The 27,985-nt window shown below is 38.7% G+C and overlaps 1 pseudogene; it reads right to left on the bottom strand.

The window, feature by feature from the left end:
- Positions 1 to 396: 396 nt before the first annotated feature.
- On the bottom strand, positions 397 to 27,985 carry LOC138445189 (craniofacial development protein 2-like; annotated as a pseudogene).

Genomic DNA, 27,985 nt, shown 5'->3' with positions numbered 1-27,985 from the left:
TGAACTGTAAACAGATGCTGGGCGACTGAGTTCCGGGTTTGACAAAACGTTGTTTTCTTTTTAAATGAAACAAAAACTGAGATGAAGAAAGCCTTGCTACGATATTGGATGAAATAAAGAGCTGTGGATAAAGGGGTCACTACACATATCATTTCGTAAAATCAGTCTTGCAAACAAACAGATGGAGGGGCTGTTTCCTCCCTTGGCATTCTTGAAGTCCTCCTCATCCCACATTGGAGGGCTTTCTGTTAATCTCACAAATCCAGGGAATGCAAGCACAGCAACTCCCCAGGCAGTGATCGCCTTGTCTAAGTGGACTAACCTTCGTGCAAACGCCACAGGCACATTCCACAGGGCTGACAGTGATCTCAGACACCCAGCTACAGTTGACAGAACCTAGGAGGCAAGGTGACAAAGCGGTGACATGTCAACGATGACAGCCAAAAGGCAGTTCCAAGTCAATATCACGCGGAGACTTGCACCCGCTTCATTCTGTGTCACAATGTTATGTGGTGGAGACAAACTAAAATAAGAGGAGGGGGGGAAAAAAGAACTTCTGCTAACCTTCCCTCTTGTGTAATAAGATTATAAGGCAAAGGTTTTCTATCCATGGGAGGTCTTCAAAGCATTCCACCGCCCAGGATCCCAAAGTGAACTAGATGAACTCTGCTTAAAACAATAAACCGAAGGTTCTGTGTTGTGTTACCTCACCAGGCAAAAGGCAAGGGAAGAAACAGGAATATAACGAAGAAATAGGTAAACTTCGTATGCTTACTTTCTCATGACACACTTCTTTTGAGAAGTCATAGGCTAACACTGCCTTACAATAGCCTGCTTTAAAGGTAACATGATAGAAGTTTGTGCAATTAATTCATGGATTGTGAACTGAGAACAATCTTTCAATAAGACAGTGTGGTCACTTCCTTGTTAAAGCAATCCCTGGCCTATACTCCTGTAGGAAACAAGGATGGAGAGTATTCCAGAAGTACCCATTGCTTGCTCGTGTTTATTGTGAGAAAACCTGTTCCTTACTGGATAGCTGTCCTCTGTCTCAGAAGGCTCATTCTATGTGCAAACCATGAGGTTCATATCTTTTTACTTTACAAGGAGGGAAGTAAAATATTTTACTTTTGTCAAGGAAGTTAACTTGTATGGAATTTGCTTTCTTATACACAGATAGTCCAGAAGCACACATCTCCCCAAATCCTCTTCTTTTGCAGCATGTCTCCAATATTAGTGTGAAAGAAAAAAAGTGGAATTTGAGGATAAAATCTATTACCCTGCTTAGAATACTTAGAGAATGTGAAGAAATGCATATTGAGTTTTAGAACAAAGTGAAGGTCTGGAAAAAAAAAATAGTGATTTTTTTTCAGGATTTGAAGACCTTATATTTAACCAATCTGACCTTTCTGCCTGTTACCTAGCCTTCCTGCTCCTGTTTCTCCCTTTTAACCTCCTTCCTTTCTTCCTTTCCTTGACAGTCATTTACTGATGATCACTTACTCTGTGCCAGGCAATTGTGCTAGGCTCCAAAGGTGACAGAGAAAGTTTAATCTAAGATGAATGAAAATTTTTCTCTTTCACATTTCACTTCATACATTTTTGAACTATTTGAACTTTCTCCCCAAAAGTGTGTGTTACTTTATGATATTCTAAAAGAACTTTTATAAAAAATAATCATAATTTCCTAAAAAGAGGGTCAACACATTTTCTGTAAAAGGCCAGATAGTAAATATTTTAGTTCTCTGTTGGAACTAACTCAAGTTTGCTTCTGCAGCGTGAAAGTAGCTACTGTTGTTGTTGGTTAGTTGCTAAGTCATGTCAGACTGTTTTGTGACCCCGTGGTCTGTAGCCGGCTCCTCTGTCCATGGGATTTTCCAGGCAAGGATACTGGAGTGGGTTGCCATTCCCTTATCTGGGGGATCTTACCAACCCAAAGATCAAACCCACATCTCCTGCATTGGCAGGAGGATTCTTTACCACTTGAGCCACCAGGGAGACCCAAAAGCAGCCACAGACAGTACATGAATAAACATGTATGGCTGAGTTCCAATAAAACTTTATTTGCTGGCCCAAATTTGACCCACAACCCAAGGGTTAGTTTGCTGACCCCTGATCTAAAAGATTGAGGCAAAGCCCTACCTAATCCAGTTATTATTTCCAGTAGCACCATGAACCATAGTAAGTACTAAATAAACGATCAGAACACACTGATCTTAAGAAGGTTATTAACCATTTCTGGCTTCAGTCTTCTTATTTACATATTCACGTGGAAACTTAAGTAGGTATCTTTGAGTATTATTCTAACTGTACATTTTGGCATATGTCTTATCATATGCCAACTTCTGTCATAGAAGCTGCTTGCTACAAGTTCTCTGAGCCATATATGTAGCAAACAGGCATCACTTGCTGATATTATCTGAAGTATGGGAACTGTCAATTTGACAAAAGTCAATCATGAATAAGGTAAGACCATTTCATTTAAGCAGCAGTTTTACATACATTTTCTCATGTGATCTTTATTACAACTATATTAGATAGTAAGAATGAACAGTATTTTCCTCCTCTTTCAAATAAGAAAATAGAGCACTAGAGAAATTAAATGACTTGTCCATTGTTTATATATGATGCATAGCTGAGTAGATCATTAATGCCAGCCAGGTCCTAATTCAGAGTTCTTCAAACCTAATTCAGCGTTCTTCTAACACTTTTCAATTACTTCAAAAATTTAAATATGACAATAAAGTATTGGAACAGCAATTCAAAAATTACTATTAAATTGCACCCAGAGTTTTTATAATAGAGTTCTATAAACTAGGAAAGCAGAATACACCACCGCCAATGGAAACCGTGTAAAACAAGGAAGATAAATACAGTGCCCACAGCCCACACCAAAATACGAGTCTCACATTCAAAAGTGTGAGGTGTTCAGGCCAAGGAGAACTTTTCCATTTAGCCCATATGTACAGACGCCCCAGAAAGATGATGCTGTGAAAGTGCTGCACTCAATATGCCAGCACATTTGGAAAATTCAGCAGTGGCCACAGGACTAGAAAAGGTCAGTTTTCATTCCAATCCCAAAGAAAGGCAATGCCAAAGAATGCAACTACCGCACAATTGCACTCATCTCACATGCTAGTAAACTAAAGCTCAACATTCTCCAAGCCAGGCTTCAGCAATACGTGAACCATGAACTTCCAGATGTTCAAGCTGGTTTTAGAAAATGCAGAGGAACCAGAGATCAATTGCCAACATCCGCTGGATCATCAAAAAAGCGAGCTCCAAGAAAAACATCTATTTCTGCTTTATTGACGATGCCAAAGCCTTTGACTGTGTGGATCACAATAAAGTGTGGAAAATTCTGAAAGAGATAGGAATAACAGACCACCTGATCTGCCTCTTAAGAAACCTATATGCAGGTCAGGAAGCAACAGTTAGAACTGGACATGGAACAACAGACTGATTCTAAATAGGATAAGGAGTACATCAAGGCTATATATTGTCCCCCTGCTTATTTAACTTCTGTGCAGAGTACATCATGAGAAATGCTGGGTTGGAAGAAGCACAAGCTGAAATCAAGATTGCTAGGAGAAATATTAAGCACCTCAGATATGCAGATGACACCTCCCTTATGGCAGAAAGTGAAGAGGAACTAAAAAGCCTCTTGATGAAAGTGAAAGAGGAAAGTGAAAAAGTTGGCTTAAAGCTCAACATTCAGAAAACAAAGATCATGGCATCTGGTCCCATCACTTCATGGCAAATAGATGGGGAAACAGTGGAAACAATGTCAGACTTTATTTTGGGGGGCTCCAAAATCACTGCAGATGGTGATTGCAGCCATGAAATTAAAAGACGCTTACTCCTTGGAAGGAAAGTTATGACCAACCTAGATGGCATATTCAAAAGCAAAGACATTACTTTGCCAACAAAGGACTGTCTGTCTAGTCAAGGCTATGGTTTTTCCAGTAGTCATGTATGGATGTGAGAGTTGGACTGTGAAGAAAGCTGAGTGCCAAAGAATTGATGCTTTTGAACTGTGGTGTTGGAGAAGACCCTTGAGAGTCCCTTGAACTGCAAAGAGATCCAACCAGTCCATTGTAAAGGAGATCAGCCCTGAGTGTTCTTTGGAAAGAATGATGCTAAAGCTGAAACTCCAGTACTTTGGCCACCTCATGCAAAGAGTTGACTCATTGGAAAAGACTCATGCTGGGAGGGATTGGGGGCAGGAGAAGAAGGGGATGACAGAGGATGAGATGGTTGGATGGCATCACCAACTCAATGGATGGGAGTTTGAGTGAACTCCGGGAGTTGGTGATGGACAGGGAGGCCTGGCGTGCTGCAATTCATGGGGTTGCAAAGAGTCGGACATGACCGAGCAACTGAACTGAACTGAGAATGATAAAATTCCCCATATCTCTAATTAAATTTCTTCAAATACAAATACATTTACATGTTGGATATTCGTGTTTTAAAAATTATATTTTCTCTAATTAAAGTTGAAGGTTTGCTCATTCCAGATGACAGCAAAAGTACCAATTTTTTGAAATCTGTAGTTTTGCTGACTTAGTTTTTTTTTTTTTCCTTCTGTTTTTCATACTCCACCTGGTCTTAAGTATTTAGTGGCCTTTTCCTTTTCACCAAGTTCAAAAAAAGCACATGTATCACTCTGCATCTTCAAAGCATTTTACACTTTGTTGTTTTTGTCCAGTTGCTAAATTGTGTTTGACTGTTTGAGAACCTGTGGATTACAGCATACCAGGCTCCTCTGTCCTCCAATATCTCCCAGAATTTGTTCAAATTCATGTCCATTGAGTTGGTGTTGCTATATAATGTCTCATCCTCTGTCACTCCATTCTCCTGCCCTCAATCTTTCCCAGCATCAGGGTCCCTTCTAATGAGTTGGTTCTGTGCATCAGGTGATCAAAGTAGTAGAGCTTCGGCTTCAGCATCAGTCCTTCCAATGAATATTCAGGGTTGATTTCCTTTAGGATTGACTGGTTAGATCTTTTTGCAGTCCAAGGGATTTTCAAGAGTCTTCTCCAGCACTATAATTTGAAGACATCAATTCTTTAGCCTCAGCCTTCCTTATGGTCCAACTCTTACTACTGAACATAACTATTGGAAAAGTCACAGCTTTGACTATATGGACATTTGTTGGCAAAGTGATGTCTCAGTTTTTTAATATGCTGTCTAGGTTTGTCATATCTTTTCTTCCAAGGAGCAAGCATCTTTGAATTTCATGGCTGCCACCTCACCATCTGCAGTGATTTCGGAGCCCAAGAAAAGAAAATCTGTCACTGCTCCCGCTTTTCCTGCTTCTGTTTGCCATGATGTGATGGGACTGGATGCCATGACCTTAGTTTTTTGAGTGTTGAGTTTCAAGTCAGCTTTTTCACTCTCCACTTTCACCATCATCAAGAGGCTCTGTAGTTCTTCACTTTCTGCCACGAGAGTGGTAATCTTCATATCTGAGAAATATCTTGCTGATATTTCTCCTGGCAGTCTTTATTCCAGCTCTTGAGTTATTCAGCCCAACATTCTGCATGCTGTATTCTGCATATAAGTTAAATAAGCAGGGTGACAAATACAGCCATGTCGTATTCCTTTCCCAATCCACTGTTCCCAGTCCATTGTTCCATGTCTGGTTCTGTTACTTCTTTACCCACTAAAAACACTACCAAATTGAAATTCTTTAAGAGTTTAAAATTAGCTTTTCTGTGTATTTTTGTGTGTCTGTGTGTGAGCCTCTAAAATACCTCAGTAAGTGTTTTTTTTTTTAATTTTCTCTCCAAATAAATAAATAAATAAATTTTATTTCTATACTTAAACAAAGATCTGTATTTCATTCAGCATATATTAGAGCATTTGTGTTGCCCAAGCTTTTAAGGGAAAAAATTAAGAAATGGAAAACTCTTGTTTGTTTTTTTTCATTTGTTCTCTGAAATTTAACTTTAGTTTAGCACTTAAACTAATTATCAAACACTATGTGGCTACATTGCACCCTGACACCGAGAAGTGGAAGTAAGTCTCTGCCTTTTAGGAATTCATGATTGTTGAAGCGACAAGACATATGAGTTCCCCCTGTATTAAAGGCAGACAGTCGTGAGTGCTAGAATGCAAGCTAACAATGAGGACGACAAAGACAGCTTACTGAGTCCTTGCTGAGTCCTTATGGTGTGGAAGACAATTTCTAAAAGATTTTCACACAACTCAGTTAATGCAACAAGCTACGGGAAACAACAAAGTACTGTGGTTTTAAGGCAGGGGCGAGGTAGAAATTAATTTCAACTACTTAACTAGTATTTGGCCAAGTTTGTGAGCATTTTTCTTTTTTTGGCCATGTCATGTAGCAAGCGGGATCTTATTTACCCCATTAGACATCAAAACCATGCCCCATGAGTTGGGAGTTCAAAATTTTAACAACTGTACCACCAGGGAAGTCCCATGTGAGTATTTTAAATGCTTCTCAAATCATTTTTGTTTCATGGCTCACACAACGATCTTACCAGCTATTTTCATGACGTATTTTTTCATTTTCCCCTTTTTATTTTCACAGTCAATGAAAATCCCCATTTCGGCTGCATCATATCCCTCTCACATAGTCAGATGGAAGCCCTAAACCCCACTACCTTAGAATGTGATTGTATTAGTGGCAGGATCTTTAAAGAGGCAATCAAGTTAAGATGGGGTCAATAGGATGGCTTCTAATCTGATATGACTGGCATCTTAATATTAATAAAAAGAATAAATACGGACACAGATGGGTACAGAGGGATGACCACGTGAAGACACAGGCGATGGCGACTTCCTACCTACAAGTCAAAGGGAGAGGCCCCAGAAGGAAATCAAACCTACTGACATTTTGTTCTCAGGCTTCCAGCCTCCAGAACTGTGAGAAAAGATATTTCTATTGTTTAAGTCACTCAGCCTATGGCACTTTGTTATGGTGGCCCTGCCAAACTCACCCACACTGAATTGTGCACCTTTCCCACATGACTATTCATCATAGTTACCTCTATTTTTTTATGCCTTGTGTTTTTCAAGTAATCCTTTGTGAAAAGGGAACAACATCTAAACGCCGAAATCCAAGGGTGAGAAAGTAGACCCACAACGGTGCTACCCGAGGCCACCAGCACACACACGGAGTAACCTTCACCCAGTCACACGAGAAGGGTGCTCAGAGTTGCCACTGACGCATCTACTTCCAATGCGCATTCTCAGCCATAATGGTGGAAACAAAAACACATCTGTCTTTTAAAAAGTTTCAATAACAAAGTTCAAATCATCATAAGAAAGCATTTATTTGAGAGTTGGGAAAAGGGATCAAATGGTCTCTTACCCTTTTCCAACTCTTTATTCTACATGATAATTCATACAATTTTTGAGACTGTATGCACTTTAAAAAAAAATTAGTATCAGTTGCCAGAATGGCCTGGGCCAGGAAAATAAATATTTAAAGAAAGTCTTAAAATTGTATAAATTATTATCAGAATTGTTTTTGAATTCTCATCACTTGTTGGTGAGGTGGGAGGAAAATATTACTAATAGAAATTATCCTTTTTTATTGTAATTTATGTTTTATTCTGCTTGACAAATTACCACATTTTAATGTACATTTTTGAGTTTATCAATTAACAAATAAATATGAAAATATATAAGGTAAAGATAGAAATGATTTGGCCAGATCATAACAATAGCTGAGTCCTGTGATCTACAGCTTTCAGATTTTGACAATTAACAGTTAAGTTAATTTATTACAAATACAAGTTTAGATGGTTTGAATAATATAATTATCAATCTTGATGTTTTTTGACATTGTGTTTTTTAAATTTTTTGATTGGAAGATAATTGCTTTACAGTGCTGTGTTGGTAGAAGTTATTTTTATTTTTTTGAACTCTTAGAGGTCTGGTAGAGCTTCTAAGTATTTCAAATTAAACACCCTCAAGATAGACTAGATTCTGAGATTTGGGCCAGAACAGAAAAAAAAAAAAAAAAACAGAATGACTTTTTAAGACTTAGAAGTTTCAGTACTGACAACTACTAATATATAATATTAAATTACTTATTTTTTCTGTTGGAAGCACAGCTTCTCTCTGGGAACAGCTTGAAGCAGGAAGAGAAGGGGACAAGAGAGGATGAGATGGTTGGATGGCATCATCGACTCGATGGACATGAGTTTGAGTAAACTCTGGGAGTTGGTGACACACAGGGAGGCCTGGCGAGCTGTAGTCCATGTGGTCACAAAGAGCTGGACATGACTGAGTGACTGAACTGAACTGAAATGAACTACTTCTCTTGCCTCTTCCCTGGCAGGAATCTCATTTCCCACCTTCTCTTCCTAAAAACTTGCCTGGCACAGAATACCATAGTCTAAACATGCCCTGAAGAGAATACTTCTTTTGTCACACAGCTGTTTCTCACCTGGAACATTTTGGCTAGGTTCTCTTCCTCTCCTCTCTTTTTTCTTTTAAATTCTCTTGGAAAATATATATTTAATTACCATTAATTTTAAACATATTTTTGAACTATAATAAACTTTAAAAATTATATAGTATACACATTTGAAATTTATTTTGGGGGAAGCAATTATCATTCAATTTGCATTTACAAATGTACTGCTTTGCAGTTTATTGCTTTCTTACAATGTTTCAGTCTCTGTTGTCCTTGTTTCATTTTTCATTTCTAACAATGATTTGCATTTTTAAAAATCTTGGTCATACATGCAAGAGTAACTTTCTATTCTTTTCAAAGTATGGGTTTTTGTTTCTACTTATCTGTTTTTAATTTTTTATAGTTAGATGGTTTATACTTTCATTTATATTAATCTCTTTCTTCTATTTTATGTTTATTTTGCTTTGCTTTTCTAGACTCTTGTATTAAAAGCAAAGATAATTTATTTTCGATATTCGTTACCAATCTGGAAAAGGGAACAGCTACCCACTCCAGTATTCCGGCCTGGAGAATTCCATGGACTGTAGTCCATGGAGTCACAAAGGGTCAGACACGACTGAGTGCCTTTCACTTTCCCTTTCCCTATAGACACGTTTAAGTTTATATCTTTTCTTCTCACATTCTACTTCTCATATCTTTTCTTCAGTCATATTCCACTAGTTTTGCTATTTAGTCCGTTTATTCAGCTCCAGATAATTTATGTTTCATATCAATTGTCACTTTAACCTAATGATTATTTGCAGTTGTGTGTATTTGTGTGTTTTATTTCCATGTATATTGTAATTTTTCTTGATAATATTTCTTGAGTAGTAGAATTACTTATTGTTGATGCATAAGTAAATGAAGCCTGTATAACTTCACCTTTATGGAATTTGCTGACATTCCCACTGTGGTCTAGCACATGGTAAATTTTTGTGGCTGCAGTATATGTGCTTGAAAATGATATATAGTTTTGTGTGTATGGTTCAGGCTTCTTTGTGTAGCTATTCAATCAGGCTTGCTAAGCGCATTGCACAACTCCTCCATATCCCTCCTCATTACCAAGTGGTTTCTTGGTTGATTTCTGAGGGAGAGATGTTCAGCCGCTTGCTGTGACTATGAATTTGCCGATTTTCCTTTGTAGGACTACCAGTTTCACTGTTTCGTTTCACACTGTTCACCTGAAACGATCACAATATTGTTTGTTAATAGGCTATACCTAAATACAAAATAAAAAGTTTTTTTTTTTTTTAAAAAAGGGTGACTTCAACATGGCTTTGTCTTTCTCTTCCATGACCCTGGTCTCCTTTCTGATCATGCCACCTCTTGTACCAACTTTCTAGCCCCACCAGTCCTGTTTTTAGTTTCTCAATGCAGAAAGCTCTTTCCTGACACAGGACTTTGCTTTATGTGTTCCCCTTTGTGCTGCTCGAGCTCATCATTGTGTTGGATATCCAGGGCTCTGAGGCCCCTGGTGTCCTTACTGATGCCATAAGGGTGCCTTGCTCTCTCTCACCTTCTGGGAGAGAATTTTCTCTCGCACATTTTGCATTCTTTGTTGTTGTTGTTTTTTTTTTTTTCAATTTGACCTGCTGTCAGGGTTTCCTTCCATGTTCTAGTCCCTTGAGAGTTCTCTTTCTTATTTTTCATCCTCCATCTATTAAATGTCCTTTTCTAACTTCCATATGGATTTGGTGGAAGAGGTGTAAAAAGAGGCTAAATGAAGCATGCTCTCAGTTGCATTCTCAAGAGATTAAGCTTAAGAGTGACTTTAAAATTTATATTATGATTGCCAGTTGTGGGGGGTGGGTGGGATGGGGGTGGAGGGAAAGGGAAAGGATAGGGGCAAGTGATAGTTAGGAAGTTTGGGAAGAGCATGTACTTACTGCTCTATTTTAAATGGATAACCAACAAGGACCTGCTGTATAGAACATGGAACTCTGCTCAATGTTATGTAGCAGCCTGAAGAGAGGGGTATTTGAGGGAGAATGGATACATGTATACGTATGGATGAGTTTCTTCACTGTTCACTTGAAATGATCACAGCATTGTTTGTTAATAGGCTATACCCCAATACAAAATAAAAAGCTTTTTTAAAAAAAGAGTGACTTCAAAATGCCTTTGTCTTTCTCTTCCATGACCCCAGTCTCCTCTCTGATCATACCTCTTGTCCCAACTTTCTAGCTCCACGAGTCCTGTTTTTAGTGTCTCAATGCAGAAAGCTCTTTCCTAACACAAGACTTTTAAACATCAGTTTTTTTCTGCTTCTGCCTGGAATCACCATTTTCCCCATTATTTACCAGACCCTTCTTAAATCAGTTCAGTTCAGTCACACAGTCGTGTCTGACTCTTTGCAACCCCATGGACTGCAACACGGCAGGCCTCTCTGTCCATCACCAACTCCAGGAGTTTACTCAAACTCATGTCCATTGAGTCAGTGATGCCATCAAACCATCTTGTCCTCTATCTTCCCCTTCTCCTCCTGCCTTCAATCTTTCCCAGCATCAGGGTCTTTTCAAATGAGTCAGTTCTTCATGTCAGGTAGCCAAAGGATTGGAGTTTCAGCTTCAGCATCACTCCTTCCAATGAACTTCAAGGCTGATTTCCTTGCTGTCCAAAGGACTCTCTAGAGTCTTCTCTAACACCACAGTTCAAAATCATCAATTCTTCACCACTCAGCTTTCTTTATAGTCCAACTCTCACATCCATACATGATTACTGAAAAAAAACATAGCTTTGACGAGACAGACCTTTGTTGGCAAAGTAATGTCTCTCTGCTTTTTCATATGTTGTCTAGGTTGGTCAAAACATTTCTTCCAAGGAGCAAGTGCTTTTTAATTTCATGGCTGTAGTCACCATCTGCAGTGATTTTGGAGCCCCCAAAAATAAAGTCTGACACTGTTTCCACTGTTTCCCCATCTATTTCCCATGAAGTGATGGGACCAGATGCCATGATCTTCGTTTTCTGAATGTTGAGTTTGAAGCCAACTTTTTCACTCTCCTCTTTCACTTACATCAAGAGGCTCTTTAGTTCCTCTTCACTTTCTGCCATAAGGGTGGTGGCATCTGCATATTTGAGGTTATCGATATTTCTTCCAGCAATCTTGATTCCAGCTTGCGCTTCATCCAGCCCAGTGCTTCTCATGATGTACTCTGCATAGAAGTTAAGTAAGCAGGGTGACAATATATAGCCTCGACATACTCCTTTCCTTATTTGGAACCAGTCTGTTGTTCCATATCCAGTTCTAACTGTTGCTTCTTGACCTGCATACAGATTTCTCAGAAGGCAGGTCAAGTGATCTGGTATTCCCATCTCTTAAAGAATTTTCCACAGTTTGTTGTGGAAACTTCTTAAATAATCTAAATTAAATCAGGACATTCAGTTCTACTTTCTTGAAGTACTTCTATTTTTGTTCTTACTATACCTTTTTCAGTAGAATACAGTTTAGAACCCACATATTTTTTAAATCTGATTATTTACTTTTTGTTTTTTCTTTCAAATTAATTTCAAATTCTAATTGAAAAAAGACTGTCTATTTTCTGTTTGTTCCTCACTGTATCCCCACTGCTGTGACAGTACCAGGAGTATAGTTAGTGTAAAAGGATTTTATTGAATAGATAAATGAATACTAGCTCCAAGTCGTTGCAGGTTGAAAATTGAGGCTACAAAGACTACAGGCACTAATATAAGGTTAAAATTCCATATAGATATAACATACTCCATCTTAAAGATGTGTACCTATTATAATTAGGAAAATCATAATAGGTATGAATTATAAAGTTCTAGTTCATATGTTCATTATGGTTAATCTTTAGAATAATACTGAAATTTGCAAATGGGTAAATTGAAGATTAGGAAAATGAAGTAACTTACTCAACATCAAGTTATTTATACTAATAATAGTAAAATTGAATTCAAAACCAGATGTGTTTATTCCTAAAGTTTGCCCTTTTTTTCACTATCATTCCATGCACCATTATGCAACATTTGGTAATCTGAGAAATCCTAATAAATTTCACTTGAAAACAATTTATTTTAAAGACACTAAAGTAGTATTCCCAGCTTTAAACTTGATCTAAATAAAGTAAGACAGATATAAAATGTAGTTACTAATTCAATTTTCTTTTCTGAACTTTATACAACTAAAGCAATATTCAAAATATCCTTTCAAACTAGGTGTTTAGATTCTAGAGATAGAACTTCTCTACATCTTATGGAGTTCAATTTTACTACAGTGAATAGACATAACCATAGGATTTAATGGAAGGTGCGAGCACCAGTTTCTACTTCTCTAAGACCATGTGTTTGGGCTCCATCTAATACTTTCTTCAGTATAACTCTGTCAAGCATTAAGATAACAATTCAAATCAGTTTGGCCCATTCAGTTACTTTACACAAAGTTGACAAAGCATCTGGACAATTGTAGAAACATCTGGATGATTAGTTAAATTTGTGACTGAAGTAATGGAACACTTGGGCACCCTAAAAACAAACAAGAGAAGTCTTTGCCTGACTCTCCAAAATAAAAGTGGAAAAATCAATATTTTTCCTTAAGACCTTTCTTCACCTGTCTAATATTCGGAATGTGTCTCATAAGAAGATGAACATTGTGTGTGTGTGTGTGTGTGTGTCCATGCATGTATGTGTGTTTTGCATTCCTATCATCCCTAGAGAGGTTTTGTTTACTTAGTTTCTGCGGCTGAATATTAAAACAAAAGTGAAGAGAACAACTTGGAAAGATTTTTATAAAAACAATAGATTCACTCCACCCTTATTACAACATTATTTTTATTTAGCCAGTTTTTTTAAAAATAGTTTTGCAATAGAAGCAATAAAGAAAAGGTATAAAAACCTACAACCTACTAGATTATAAGCATTCTGAAAGCCTCAACAATATTTAATACATCAATGTGAATGGTACTCATGTAAGAAAAATTTCAAAAGCAAATCCCATTAAATAAATGCATAAAAGGATACATTTTATATAACACCTTAGAAAAAGCATCTTTATGTGAAGTCCAACACCTCAATTACTATAATAATACACACTGACAAAAAGCTCACAACATAAGAATTAGTCATTGTTTTGGACTTAAATTGTTTTTCATATTGAATTAAAATCATTCATATTTTGTTTTCCTAAGTTACTAGTTTTGTAAATTTGGCTCATTTACATTTTTCATTTTTATTCATTTTTGGAGATGCTCGTTTTCAGTATAAAGAAGGCCATCAAATCTTCTCTATGTGGGGCATACATGAAAAGTGTTTGAGTTTGTTGGAAGCAAATAGAACTAAGCATAACATGCTGAGCCACCAGGGCTTCCCAGGCAGTGCAGTGCTAAAGAATATGCCTGTCAATGCAGGAGACTAGGGTTGGATCATGAAGATCCCTGGAGAAGGAAATGGCAATCCACTCCAGTGTTCTTGCCTGAAAAATTCCATGGAGAGAGGAGCCTGGAGAGCTACAGTCCATGGGGTGGCAAAGAGTCAGTCAGACATGACTAAGTGAATGAACACATTTTTTTTAAAAGCATAACATGGCAATTAAGATCATGGATCATGCTGTCGAATACTTAATTATCTAAATCACAAATGCAAAAGACATATAATTCCTTGCATCCAAAACTGCTTTCAATTTCTATATGGAGAGTTTTTTGTATCAGAAAAGTAATTTATTTGTGCTTCTGTTGCCTCACCAACAAATGAAAGTAATAGTAACAATTATGCAATAAGGTCATTTTGAAAATAAATTAGTACATGCAAAACAACAGCACTGACACAGAGAGGATGCGCAAAACCATTAGGAAGAAAAATAATTCACTGGTGTAAGAGTACAACAAGGCTGTATATTGCCACCGTGCTTATTTAACTTCTATGCAGTGTACATCATGTGAAATGCTGGGCTGGATGACTCACAAGCTGGAATCAAGATTGTTGGGAGAAGTATCACCACCTCACATATGCAGATGCTTACTCTAATGGTGGGTAAAGAGCTTCTTGATGAGGGTGGAAGAGGAGAGTGAAAAAGTTGGCTTACAACTCAACATTTAAAAAACTAAGATCATGACATTTGGTTCCATCACTTCATAGCAAACAGATGGGGAAAAAGTGGAAGCAGTGACAGATTTTATTTTCCTGGGTGCCAAAATCACTGCAGACTGTGACTACAGCCATGAAATTATCGCTTGTTCCTTAGAACAAAAGCTATGACCAACCTAGACAGTGTATTTAAAAATCAACAATATCACTTTGCCAACAAAAGCCCATCTAGTCAAACCTATGGTTTCTCCAGTAGTCGTGTGTGGATGCGAGAACTGAACCATTAAGAAGGCTGAGGGGCAAAGAATTGATGCCTTCGAATTGTGCTGGAGAAGACTCTTGGGAGTCCCTTGGGCAGCAAGATCAAATCAGTCAATCCTAAAGGAAACCAACCTTGAATATTCATTAGAAGGACTGTTGTTGAAGCTGAAGCTCCAATACTCTGGCCACCTGATGCAAAGAGCTGGCTCACTGGAAAAGACCCTGACACTGGAAAAGATTGAAGGCAAAAGAAGAGGGCAGCAGCAGATGAGATGGTTATATAGTGTCACTGACTCAATGGACATGAATCTGAGCAAACTCTGGGAGATAGTGAAGGATAGGGAAGCTTAGCGTGCTGAAGCCCATTGGTTTGCAAAGAGTCAAACATGACTTAGCAACTGAACAATAACAACAATTTTTAGCATCAGGTTTATAAATGGAGTTCTATGAATATTTCTTTACTGAAAGCTTCAGTGTACCTAGCCATCTTTTTCACAGACACAAGAACAGAAGAAAACTACACCAAAAACCACAAGGAAGAAGATGCAAGAGTTAAAGTATAGGCAACATGGTCCTGTTCTCTGCTGCGCTAATATACTATACAGGAAAAGACTCTAGGCTCTCATGTGCTACCTTGAACATTTTACAAACTCATTCTTAATGCCTTCAAATACTGTTTTTGTCCCCACAATTTAGGTCATGGATGTTAAAGATCATTAAAAATCAGTCTATTCTGGGTTTCACCTTCAACGTTCCCCTCCCCTTGCCCCGCACTCAGAATTTGACCATGCAGAGCAACCTCTCGCCTGTCTTCCCTCCTTTTGTTTTAGACAGCAAGAGAAATGTTGATCTTATTTTCCTTTATTCCTTCTCTTCCCACTATTCTTTCTCCTTCAATGCTCTTTTCCTCTTTCCTCCATGCCCATCCTTGGACATTCTCCAAGGTTTTTTTCACTAGATAAATGAGATGCTTTACATGAAATAACCAAATCCAGGGTCTAAAATATAAAAAGTGATCTGAAAAAGCAAGTTCCTTTTGTTCTTTTATGCTCTTCTTTTCTCAGTGATATCATCTGTGCTTGTGGCTTGAATCATCAGTTCCACATAGATGAGGTTTAAATCTCTGTCTTCTACTGACTTCTCTCCTCAGATTCACTCCTCTGTTCCTACCTGGACCAGCTGTTCAACCTCAATTCTTTCTTGCCTTGCTCTTGTCTAGGTACCACTCCCCACAACTTCTGTGCAAATCTTGCATTTTATGGCACTGGCCAATTCCAAAGAAAGGCAATGCCAAAGAATGCTCAAACTACCGCACAATTGCACTCATCTCACACGCTAGTAAAATAATGCTCAAAATTCTCCAAGCCAGACTTTAGCAATATGTGAACTGTGAACTCCCTGATGTTCAAGCTGGTTTTAGAAAAGGCAGAGGAACCAGAGATCAAATTGCCAACATCTGCTGGATCATGGAAAAAGCAAGAGAGTTCCAGAAAAACATCTATTTCTGCTTTATTGACTATGCCAAAGCCTGTGACTGTGTGGATCACAATAAACTGTGGAAAATCCTGAAAGAGATGGGAATACCAGACCACCTGACCTGCCTCTTGAGAAATTTGTATGCAGGTCAGGAAGCAACAGTTAGAACTGGACATGGAACAACAGACTGGTTCCAAATAGGAAAAGGCATACATCAAGGCTATATTTGTCACCCCGCTTATTTAACTTCTACACAGAGTACATCATGAGAAACGCTGGACTGGAAGAAACACAAGCTGGAATCAAGATTGTTGGGAGAAATATCAATAACCGCAAATATGCAGATGACACCACCCTTATGGCAGAAAGTGAAGAGGAACTAAAAAGCCTCTTGATGAAAGTGAAAGAGGAGAGTGAAAAAGTTGGCTTAAAGCTCAACATTCAGAAAAGGAAGATCATGGCATCCAGTCCCATCACTTCATGGGAAATAGATGGGGAAACAGTGGAAACAGTGTCAGACTTTATTTTGGGGGGCTCCAGAATCACTGCAGATGGTGACTGCAGCCATGAAATTAAAAGACGCTTACTCCTTGGAAGAAAAGTTATGACCGATCTAGATAGTATATTCAAAAGTAGAGACATTACTTTGCCGACTAAGGTCCATCTAGTCAAGGCTATGGTTTTCCCTGTGGTCATGTATGGATGTGAGAGTTGGACTATGAAGAAGGCTGAGCACCAAAGAATTGATGTATTTGAACTGTGGTGTTGGAGAAGACTCTTGAGAGTCCCTTGGACTGCAAGGAGATCCAACCAGTCCATTCTGAAGGAGGTCAGCCCTGAGATTTCTTTGGAAGGACTAATGCTAAAGCTGAAGCTCCAGTACTTCGGACACCTCAGGCAAAGAGCTGACTCATTGGAAGGGATTGGGGGCAGGAGGAGAAGGGGATGACCCAGGATGAGATGGTTGGATGGCATCACTGACTCGATGGACGTGAGTCTGAGTGAACTCCGGGAGATGGTGATGGACAGGGAGGTCTGGCGTGCTGCGATTCCTGGGGTCGCAAAGAGTTGGACACGCATGAGCAACTGAACTGAACTGATGGCAGTGGCTATATTTTGATCATGAATTATCAGAGGTGACTTTCACTTTGTTTTCACCTGTAAGTCACTAGGTCCTGGAGGATCTATGTTTAGTGTCTATCACATTCACGTCCTCTTTTAAATTCTCAACTTACTAGTTCAAAATTATCAGCATTAGACCTGGGCACTTGATCAGAGATGGAACACTTCTCATTTCAAATCTGTGCTTCCAAAATTTTGTTGCCATTAATACTAAGTGAAATTGAAAGTCACTCAGTCGTGTCCAAATCTTGCGACCCCATGGACTGTAGCCTACCAGGCTCCTCTGTCCATGGAATTCTCCAGGCAACAATACTGGAGTGGGTTGTCATTCCCTTCTCCAAGGTATCTTCCCAACCCAGGGATTGAACCCAGGTCTCCCACATTAGAGATGGACTCTTTACCATCTGAGCCACTAAGTCAATCTATAAATAGGTCTGACACATTTCTTTGATTATGCTAATTCTTTAAAAAAAAACACTTTAAAAGTTTCCCAAATATTGAATACAAACTCGATATCTTTTGTAGCATTTATCAATTTATGTTTATAGACTTATCTTTAATCATTTTAATTCTTATACTGAATCACAATAAAACTGTGTTATTAAGAGTTCCCTGGTTCTGCCTTGTTCTTTCTTACCATGTACTTCCCTCCATGAGAGACATTTTTCCCCAGTTTTCATCACTGATTGACATTGATCCTGTGATTCCAGGCCAGAGTATGTGCCATTTTCTCCAGTGAGTGACCTTATTTGATTCTCAGGCTTAGACAGGAGGAAACATTTATAGCACAGCTTTTTGTTGTTCACAGCTTCTACCACAATGCCCTCCACTTTGTAAGGAGCTATTACCAACCTGATGAAGGTGGGGACACTTCTACCCTTGGCTCATGCACTTGTTATCACTTTGGCTCCAGAATAAAGCCCTGTGAGAGAAGGGACTTTGTCTTATATTCATGTTTCATTTCTTCACAATTCCCCAGAATGTACTAGAAACATGTAAAAGAAAGGGAAATATTTTTATTTGATTGTCGGTTTTGAAGAGAGCAGATGGCTACCTCTCACAGATAGAAATATGAACTGACAACTATCTGCGGTCAGAATGAGCCATGCCCAGAGGTCTAATTTGAGTTATTGGAAATGCAATTTCAGCAACAGGAGCAAGAACCACTGTAACCACCACCAGATTTGAGCAAAATTCGATAGGTCTTGTACTCATAATAGCTCAGCACTCGTGATAAAGAAAAATCTAAACAGAGGCCAAGAAAAGAAATGGTCAGAGGAGAGAAAAATAGTCAGTGTTTCGGAACTGCAGCTGGTGCTGAGAGGGGCTTAAACATGCACCTCAGTCCTTCAAGGATGGATTCATTAATATTTTTCCACAGCTGTAGAGATGAATAAGAGATTAATTAAAAGGGGAAATAGATTTTCCTTTTCTGACACACTTAACATAAATGCTACTACTATGTTTTGATAGTAACTTAGTGAAGTATCTCCACCCACTCTTATCTTGGGGGTAAGAAACTTTTATGAAGTGATTGATATGGGCTGTAGTATTTATTTTCTTAGCATTAATTTCTTTTTTTCTATTCAATTCCTTTTTTAAATTCTCCTTGGATATTTAGTTCCTGATCAGTTCTACAGAAATACCAGCTTGAGGAATAAATAGTTTACCAAAAACAAGCTTTAGCAAAAACAACCCCAGAATAAAATCCCAGCTTCTTCATTAGGGTAATGATAAAGATAAACAAACCTAAAAACAAATTTTAAAAAATTACACCAGCTTCTATTTGTTGTGCACTTACTTTGCATCAGCCACTCTGCTGAAGACTGTGTATTTTTTTTCTCATTTATTTTAGGCTTGTGAGGTAGGTATTTTATTACTATTTGCACCATGCAGAAGAAGAAACTTTAGCTTCAAAAAAGGTTTTGGTCCCAAACTCTGTGACTGCAAAGCCCATATTCTTCATCACTGTGGTTTGTCCTTCTGACTCTACATTTGTCTTTTAACTAGCTTTTTTGAACCCCAGTCACATTGGGAAGCAGGGTCTAATCATAACTCCAGGCTTCCCAGGTGGCTCAGTGGTAATGAATCAGCCTGCCAAGCAGGAAATATGGGTTTGATCCCTGGGTCAAGAAGATTCCCTAGAGGGGGCAATGGCAACCCACTCCAGTACTTTTGCCTGGGAAAGCTCATGGACAGAGGAGCCTGGCAGGCTACAGTCCAAGATGCTGCAGAGTTGGGCACGACTTAGCAACTAAACAACAAATCATAACTCCTGTTGTGATTCTAAATTTTGTGGATGGAATTTAAATTTAATATATTTTCCTCCATATTAGAGAATTTCTTAGCTTTTTACTTCATTCTGTACTGTTTAATCCTGGATTATGTTTGATATTCATAAGCAATACTATATACATATTCTATTAATATGTTACTCTTAAATTTTACAAAATTAGAGCAAAAAATCACTTTTGGAAGAGGAAGTTTTTCATTAGCATTATTTAGTCAGTATCAGAATTTGAATTCTACATAAGACTGTTGTGAAAGTTAGTTTTATATGTCAACTTGCCTGGCCCTCAGTGCCCAGCTATTTGGTGAAATATTACTCTGGGTGTTTCTGTGAGGGTATTTGGATTATATTTACATTTAAAAAATGTGGACTTTGAGTAAAGCAGATTGCCCTTCATTATGTAGGTGAGCCTTATTCAATTAGCAAAAAGCTTGACTAGAATAAAAAGGTAAGAAGGGACTCTCCAATGAATTAGCTTTCTGATTTTATAGCAAACTGCTTTTGTACTTGAACTACAACTCTTTCCTGCATTTCCAGCCTGCTTTCCTCCCCCAGTAGATTTTGGACTCAACAAACCTCCAGAGTCACATGAGACAGTTCCTTAAAATAAATCTCCCCCTGCTTTCTCTATGTATATGTAATATGTTGTTGGTTCTGTTCTATATCTCTGGAGAATTCTGACTAGTACAGTCTGTTAGCTCAGCTTAAAGAAAAGTTTCATAACTATTTTGAAATTTTAAAATGAAAAATCTCATTGAATTAGAAATCATTCTGCCTTACCATCAGAAATTTTGAGATGATACTGGTCAATGAAAGAAAAGAAAGATCTGTTAGATTTAAGAATTGCATGTAATAAAGACCATTTAAGTAACTCAAGTTATCAAAATTCTGGTTAAAGATGAGAAAGGAGTTTCCACAATATAAAAAGAGTGATAAAGGTATCTGCAATTACTACTTTTTGTGAGACTAAAGTTCTTTACAGATGATGACTATCAAGATTGTAGAGAGGTCATTATTAAAAATTCTTGATTACAAATTTGGTGAAGTCAATTAAAACATAAATTTCAATTAAAAAGTTGTAATCACATTTATAGATTCAAAAATGTTAGTAGAAAACATTTAAAATATTTTATTTGAAAGTTTTGTACAAGTAAAATTATTTAGTTTCTTCCCTAATACTTTGTGTTTTATTTTTATTATTGTAATAAAATGTAATGAGTTAAAAAAAAAAATCCACTATCAGTGTAGATTCCTCAAATCCCCTTACTCCAGGATATCCTTGTAAGCTACTTAAGTACTATGATGTTAGTTTTATAATATTAAAAATGTTGGAAGCTATGTTTAAAGAACAATTGGACTTTTTTCTAAAGGCAATAAAGAATCATTGAACTTTATAAAAAACCCAAAGGGCATTAGGGATTTGCCTATAGTTCTGCTCAACTCACTGTATCTAGGTGACTTTGAGGTTTCCTTCCAGGAGGTATTTTATAGATGTTTCATACTTTAAAAAGTTTTTGGGTATAATAACCTCACTATAATGAACAAGAGGAGCTTCCCAGGTGGCTCAGTGGTAAAGAATCCACCTGCCAATGCAGGAGAAGCAGGTTTGATTCCTGGGCCCATTAGATCCCCTAGAGGAGGAAATGGCAACCCACTCCAGTATTCTTGCATCAAAAATCCCATGGACAGAGCAGCCTGGAAGGCTTCAGTATATGGGGCGACAAAGGGTCAGACTCAACTGAGCATGTGTGCACAAGGAACAAGAGGAAGGAAGACCTGATACATGGAGACCGTTTGGAAGGTTGTTGTAATAACCCAGATGAGACATGATGTAGTCTAAATCAGGGTAGTGATGGTGGTAATGGAGAATGGTAGAAAGCTTTGGGAGATGTTTGTTAATTAGAATCACTGGGATTTTTTTTTTATTGATTTGATGTGATGAATTATGAATAAGGAGAGAGAATAAAAATTTCTGTTGAGTAACATAAATCAGCAACAGTCTCCATGAGCAGCTCCATATTACCTGCCTGTGGAGTAGAATGACATTGACACTTAGTCCTTACCTGCTTCATTCTCAGAGCCTGGTAATGACCCTCAGGTACTATTCTGAAACAAAACCAAAAGAAGATCATCAACTCTTTAACATTTTCTCCACTACCCTAAAAGGAATAAAATGGTTTTTACTTCCTCACAAATCCCCATGGGTCTTCCCAGATCATGTAAAGGGATGATCCTAAAGGACTATCAGATCTGTGTGCTAAGTCGCTTCAGTTGTGTCTGATTCTTTGCAACCCTATGGACTATAGCCCACCAGGTTCCTCTGTCCATAGGATTATCCAGGCAAGAAAACTAGAGTGGGTTGCCATGCCCTTCTTTAGGGCATCTTCCCAACCCATAGATTGAACTTGCATCTCTTATGTCTTAGGCATTGACAGGCGGGTTCTTTACCACTAGCACCACATGGAAGCCGTATCAGATCTAAATTTAGGCAAATGTTTCCTGATCTAAGCTTTATTTAAGTGAGAGCCTCATTTTAGTTCAGGCACTTAGTAGTGTCCGACTCTTTGTGACCACATGGACTGCAGCACGCCAGGCTTCCCTGTCCATCACCAACTCCCAGAGCTTGCCCAAACTCATGTCCATTGAGTCAGTGATGCCATCCAACCATCTCATCCTCTGTCATCCCTTTCTCCTCCTGCCTTCAATCTTTCCCAGCATCAGAATCTTTTCCAATGAGTCAGTTCTTTGCATCAGGTGGCCAAAGTATTGGAGCTTCAGCTTCAGCATCAATCCTTCCAATGAATATTCAGGACTGATTTCCTTTACAACTGACAGGTAGTGAGAGCCTGTCCCTTAATTATTCCCAAATACTTCCATTTCAATTTGCATTAGTAACTTTTCTTTGTATTCAGTTAAGGAACTGGAGGGATCCATCGTGCTCTTGGGGATGCCCTCTTAAGGAAAGGCAAAGATATTAGGTAGGACATAAAGAAGTTAATTAGAACACATTCAAAATGGAGGGACATTGGAAACATTTATTCCATCCACTTTAATTTATAGGCAGGAAAATTGTGGCCCAGAGGTGAGGTACAATTTATTGAGGCCAGAGAAAGATACAGAGCAGAAAGTGAAAGAAGTTTACTAGAAATAATCTTAATAACTACAATATTTCACTAAAGTTAAGACATAGTCAGTTATGAAGTATGAAAAAAAAACTACCAATTAAACTGTAACAGACTGCTAATACACTATCTTTGTAAGATATACAGTAAATTCTAATTTTGTTAGTTTAAAAAATAAATGTGTCTTCAAATTGATAGTCCTGAAAGCCAACATGTCAATAAAAAATTTCTACAGTAGACAGTGGCATTTCTACCCTTCTTTTAAAAGTTAAGAGTCTTAAGCACTAAGATACAAAATTAGAAATTACATACAGCTTAATCCTTTAAAAACTCTTATTTTTTATATTATAGAAAAATTGTCTTAGAAGTCTAAGTCAGGTTCACTCAGAATTTGGGTTGCAGAAAATTATAATGATAATTAAATAATTTTTCACATGCAATGACACTAAATTCTGCCATATTTTGGAAAGGGCCACAAACCACAGAAGTTCTGCATTCTGCTTTATTTCAAACCCTACAGTATCAGTTAGGAAACATCTAAGTAACTCTGGAAACACTTGGATGGTACAAAATGCACACTGATTTTTATTTTGTAAGCATTTTTTACACAAGTCATTAGATGAATTTCTTGTTCTAAATAAATGTGTCAAATTATTGTCATAAAATTTTAAGCCAAAAATGGGAAATGAAAGTACATGCTCTAAATTAGAGGAAAGAGAAAATTAGAAGGTGTGGGGTGTTGTAAAATGCACAGGTAAACATGCAAATCTTATCCAGCTTTCTTAAGTCAGAATTTTTTGTGTGTGTGGTAAGAATCTTACATGATTTGTATGAAATATTTCAGGGGTGTAGTTATAAATGTAACATTAAAGCACACTTTCCTGCAATGTGGTATGACTTCCTCCTAAGAAGAGTAGCATAACATGGCATAGGTTTTGCTTCAAGGAGCCTGATCATGTGAAATCTTCCAACAGATTAATTCTGGTTGGGCAAAGCATATTTTAGATTTGTCATCAGAGATATTTGTCTGCTCACTTCACTTGTATTTAGGTGGCCTTTGAGTTTCAATACTGGTAAGCTTTCTTCTTGAGCTCCTCTGATGGCTCAGCGGTAAAGAATCTGCCTGCAATGCAGGAGAAGGCAGATGCGTGGGTTTGATCCTTGAGTCTGGAAGATCCCATGGAGGAGGGCATGGCAATGCACTCCAGTATTTTTGCCTGGAGAAAGCCAGAGAAACCCGTCAAGCTACAGACCGTAGGATCACGAAGAGTGGGACATGGCTGACATGACTGAGCATGCACATACCCACAACCATTCTTATATTTCAGAATTAGAGAGCTTTTGGAAACATCAACCTCATTACATTCTTGAGAGTAACATGTTAGACTAACACTCAGAAAATTATATAGATTTTTTTCCTTTTAAATTTGTATTGAACTTACGTAAGTTAAAACACACACACACACACACACACACACACACACAACCAACCAACCAAGCCAACAAACAAAACAGCCGAGTTCATTTATTTCTCCCATCACTCCTTGCTTCTTGCAATCAATGATTTATTCTCTTTATCTATTACCTGGGCTTTTTATTTTTTAGTTTTGTTTTTCAGTTCAGTCACTGAGTCAGGTCCGACTCATGCAACCCCATGAACCGCTGCACACCAGGCTTCCCTGTCCATCACCAGCTCCCAGAGTCCACCCAAACCCACGTCCATTGAGTTGGTGATGCCGTCCAACCTTCTCATCCTCTGTCATCACCTTCTCCTCCTGCCCTCAATCTTTCCCAGTATCAGGGTCTTTTACAAGGAATCAGCTCTTCACATCAAGTGGCCAAAGTATTGGAGCTGCAGCTTCAAAAGCACTCCTTCCAATGTACATCCAGGACTGATCTCCTTTAGGATGGACTGCTTGGATCTCCTTGCAGTTCAAGGGACTCTCAAGAGTCTTCTACAACACCACTGTTCAAAGCATCAATTCTTCGGCACTCAGCTTTCTTTATAGTTCAACACATACATCCATACATGACTACTGGAAAAACCATAGCCTTGACTAGATGGACCTTTGTTGACAGAGTAATGTCTCTGCCTTTCAATATGCTGTCTAGGTTGGTCATAACTTTCTTTCCAAGGAGTGGGCTTCCCTGGTGGCTCAGTGGGTAAACTGTCTGCCTCCAATGTGGGAGACCTGGGTTCGATCCCTGGGTTGGGAAGATCCCCTGGAGGAAGAAATGGCAACCCACTCCAGTACTCTTGCCTAGAAAATCCCATGGACTGAGGAGCCTGGTAGGCTCCAGTCTGTGGGGTCGCAAAGAGTCGGACATGACAGCGACTTCACTTCACTTCACTTCCAAGGAGTAAGTGTCTTTTAATTTCATGGCTGCAGTCACCATCTGCAGAGATTTTGGAGCCCAGAAAAATTAAGTCAGCCACTGTTTACACTGTTTCCCATCTATTTGCCATGAGGTGATGGGACCAGATGCCATGACCTTCATTTTCTGAATGTTGAGTTTGAAGCCAACTTTTTTCACTCTCCTCTTTCACTTTCATCAAGAGGCTCTTTAGTTCTTCACTTTCTGCCATAAGTGTGGTGTTATCTGTATATCTGAGGTTATTGATATTTCTCCCAGCAATCTTGATTCCAGCTTGTGCTTCATCCAGCCCAGCATTTCTCATGATGTACTCTGCATATAAGTTAAATAACCAGGGTGGCAATGTACAGCCTTGACATACTCCTTTTCCTGTTTGGAACCAGTTTGTTGTTCCATGTCCAGTCCTGACTGTTAATTCCTGACCTGCATACAGGTTTCTCAAGAAGCAGGTCAGGTGGTCTGGTATTCCCATCTCTTTCAGAATTTTCCACAGTTTATTGTGATCCGCACAAAGACTTTGGCATAGTCAAGAAAGCAGAAATAGATGTTTTTCTGGAACTCTCTTGCTTTTTCGATGACCCAGTGGATGTTGGCAATTTGATCTCTGGTTCCTCTGCCTTTTCTAAAACCAGCTTGAACATCTGGAAGTTCACAGTTCACGTATTGCTGAAGCCTGACTTGAAGAATTTTGAGTATTATTTTACTAGCATGTGAAATGAGTGCAATTGTGCAGTAGTTTGAGCATTCTTTGGCATTGCCTTTCTTTGGGATTGGAATGAAAACTGACCTTTTCCAGTCCTGTGGCCACTGCTGAGTTTTCCAAATTTGCTGGCATATTGAGTGCAGCACTTTCACAGCATCATCTTTCAGGATTTGAAATAGCTCAACTGGAAGTCCATCACCTCCACTAGCTTTGTTCATAGTGATGCTTCCTAAGGCCCACTTGACTTCACATTGCAGGATGTCTGGCTCTAGGTGAGTGATCACATCATCGTGATTATCTGGGTTGTGAAGATCTTTTTTGTGCAGTTCTTCTGTGTGTTCTTGCCACCTCTTAATATCCTCTGCTTCTGTTAGGTCCAGACCATTTCTGTCCTTTATTGTGCCCATCTTTGCATGAAATGTTCCCTTGGTATCTCTAATTTTCTTGAAGAGCTCTCTAGTCTTTCCCATTCTATTGTTTTCCTCTATTTCTTTGCACTGATCACTGAGGAAGGCTTTCTTATCTCTCCTTGCTATTCTTTGGAGCTCTTCATTCAGACGGGTATGTCTTTCCTTTTCTCCTTTGCTTTTCACTTCTCTTCTTTTCACAGCAATTTGTAAGGCCTCCTCAAACAGCCATTTTGGTTTTTTGCATTTTTTTTCTTGGGAATGGTCTTGACTCCTGTCTACTGTACAATGTCAGGAATCTCCATCCATAGTTCATCAGGCACTCTGTCTGTCAGATCTAGTCCCTTAAATCTATTTCTCAATTCCACTGTATAGTCATAAGGGATTTGATTTAGGTCATACCTGAATGGTCTAGTGGTTTTAGCCACTTTCTTCAATTTCATTCTGAATTTGGCAATAAGAAGTTCATGATCTGAGCCACAGTCAGCTCCTGGTCTTGTTTTTGCTGACTGTATAGAGCTTCTCCATCTTTGGCTGCAAAGAATATAATCAATCTGATTTCATTGTTGACCATTGGTGATGTCTACGTGTAGAGTCTTCTCGTGTTGTTGGAAGAGGGTGTTTGCTAAGGCCAGTATGGTCTCTTGGCAGAACTCTATTTGCCTTTGCCCTGCTTCATTCTGTACTCCAAGGCCAAATTTGCCTGTCACTCCAGGTGTTTCTTGACTTCCTACTTTTGCATTCCAGCCCCCTGTAATGAAAAGGACATCTTTTTTGGATGTTAGTTCTAGAAGGTCTTGTACATCTGAATAGAAATGTTCAACTTCAATTTCTTCAGCGTTAATGGTCAGGGCATAGACTTGAATTACCTCGATATTGAATGGTTTACCTTGGAAATGAACAGAGATCTGTCGTTTTTGAGATTGCATCCAAGTACTGCATTTTGGACTCTTTTGTTGACCATGATGACTACTCCATTTCTTCTAAGGGATTCCTGCCCACAGTAGTAGATATAATGGTCATCTGAGTTAAATTCACCCATTCCAGTCCATTTTAGCTCGCTGATTCCTAGAATTTTGATGTTCACTCTTGCCATCTCCTGTTTGATCACTTCCAATTTGCCTTGATTCATGGACCTAACATTTCAGGTTCCTATGCAATATTCCTCTTTATAGCATCAAACCTTCTTTTGTCACCAGTCCCATCCACAACTGGGTGTTTTTTTTCTTTGGCTCCATCCCTTCATTCTTTCTTGATTTATTTCTCCACTGACATGCAGTAGCATATTGGGCACCTACTGACCTGAAGAGTTCCTCTTTCACTATCCTATCATTTTGCCTTTTCATACTGTTCATGGGGTCCTCAAGGCAAGAATACTGAAGTGGTTTGCATTCCCTTCTCCAGTGGACCACATTCTGTCAGACCTCTCCACCATGACCCGCCCGTCTTGGCTGGCCCCACATGGGATGGCTTAGTTTCATCAAGTTAGACAAGGCTGTGGTCCGTGTGATCAGATTGGCTAGTTGTCTGTGATTGTGGTTTCCGTTTGTCTGCCTTCTGATGCCCTCTCTCAGTGCCTACTATCTCACTTGGGTTTCTCTTACCTTGGATGTGGGGTATCTCTTCACAGCTGCTCCAGCAAAGCGTAGCCTCTGCTCTTTACCTTGGACCTGGGGTAGCTCCTCTCGGCCCCGCCCCTGACCTTGGATGTGGGTAGCTCCTCTCCGCAGTGCTTCTGCTACTTCCGTCACAGACAT

The sequence above is a fragment of the Ovis canadensis genome, chromosome 8 (genome assembly GCF_042477335.2).
Source record: "Ovis canadensis isolate MfBH-ARS-UI-01 breed Bighorn chromosome 8, ARS-UI_OviCan_v2, whole genome shotgun sequence".
NCBI classification, from domain to species: Eukaryota; Metazoa; Chordata; class Mammalia; order Artiodactyla; family Bovidae; genus Ovis; species Ovis canadensis.
The sequence above is the reverse complement of the archived record's forward strand: the minus strand, read 5'-3'. Positions and strand labels throughout refer to the sequence as shown.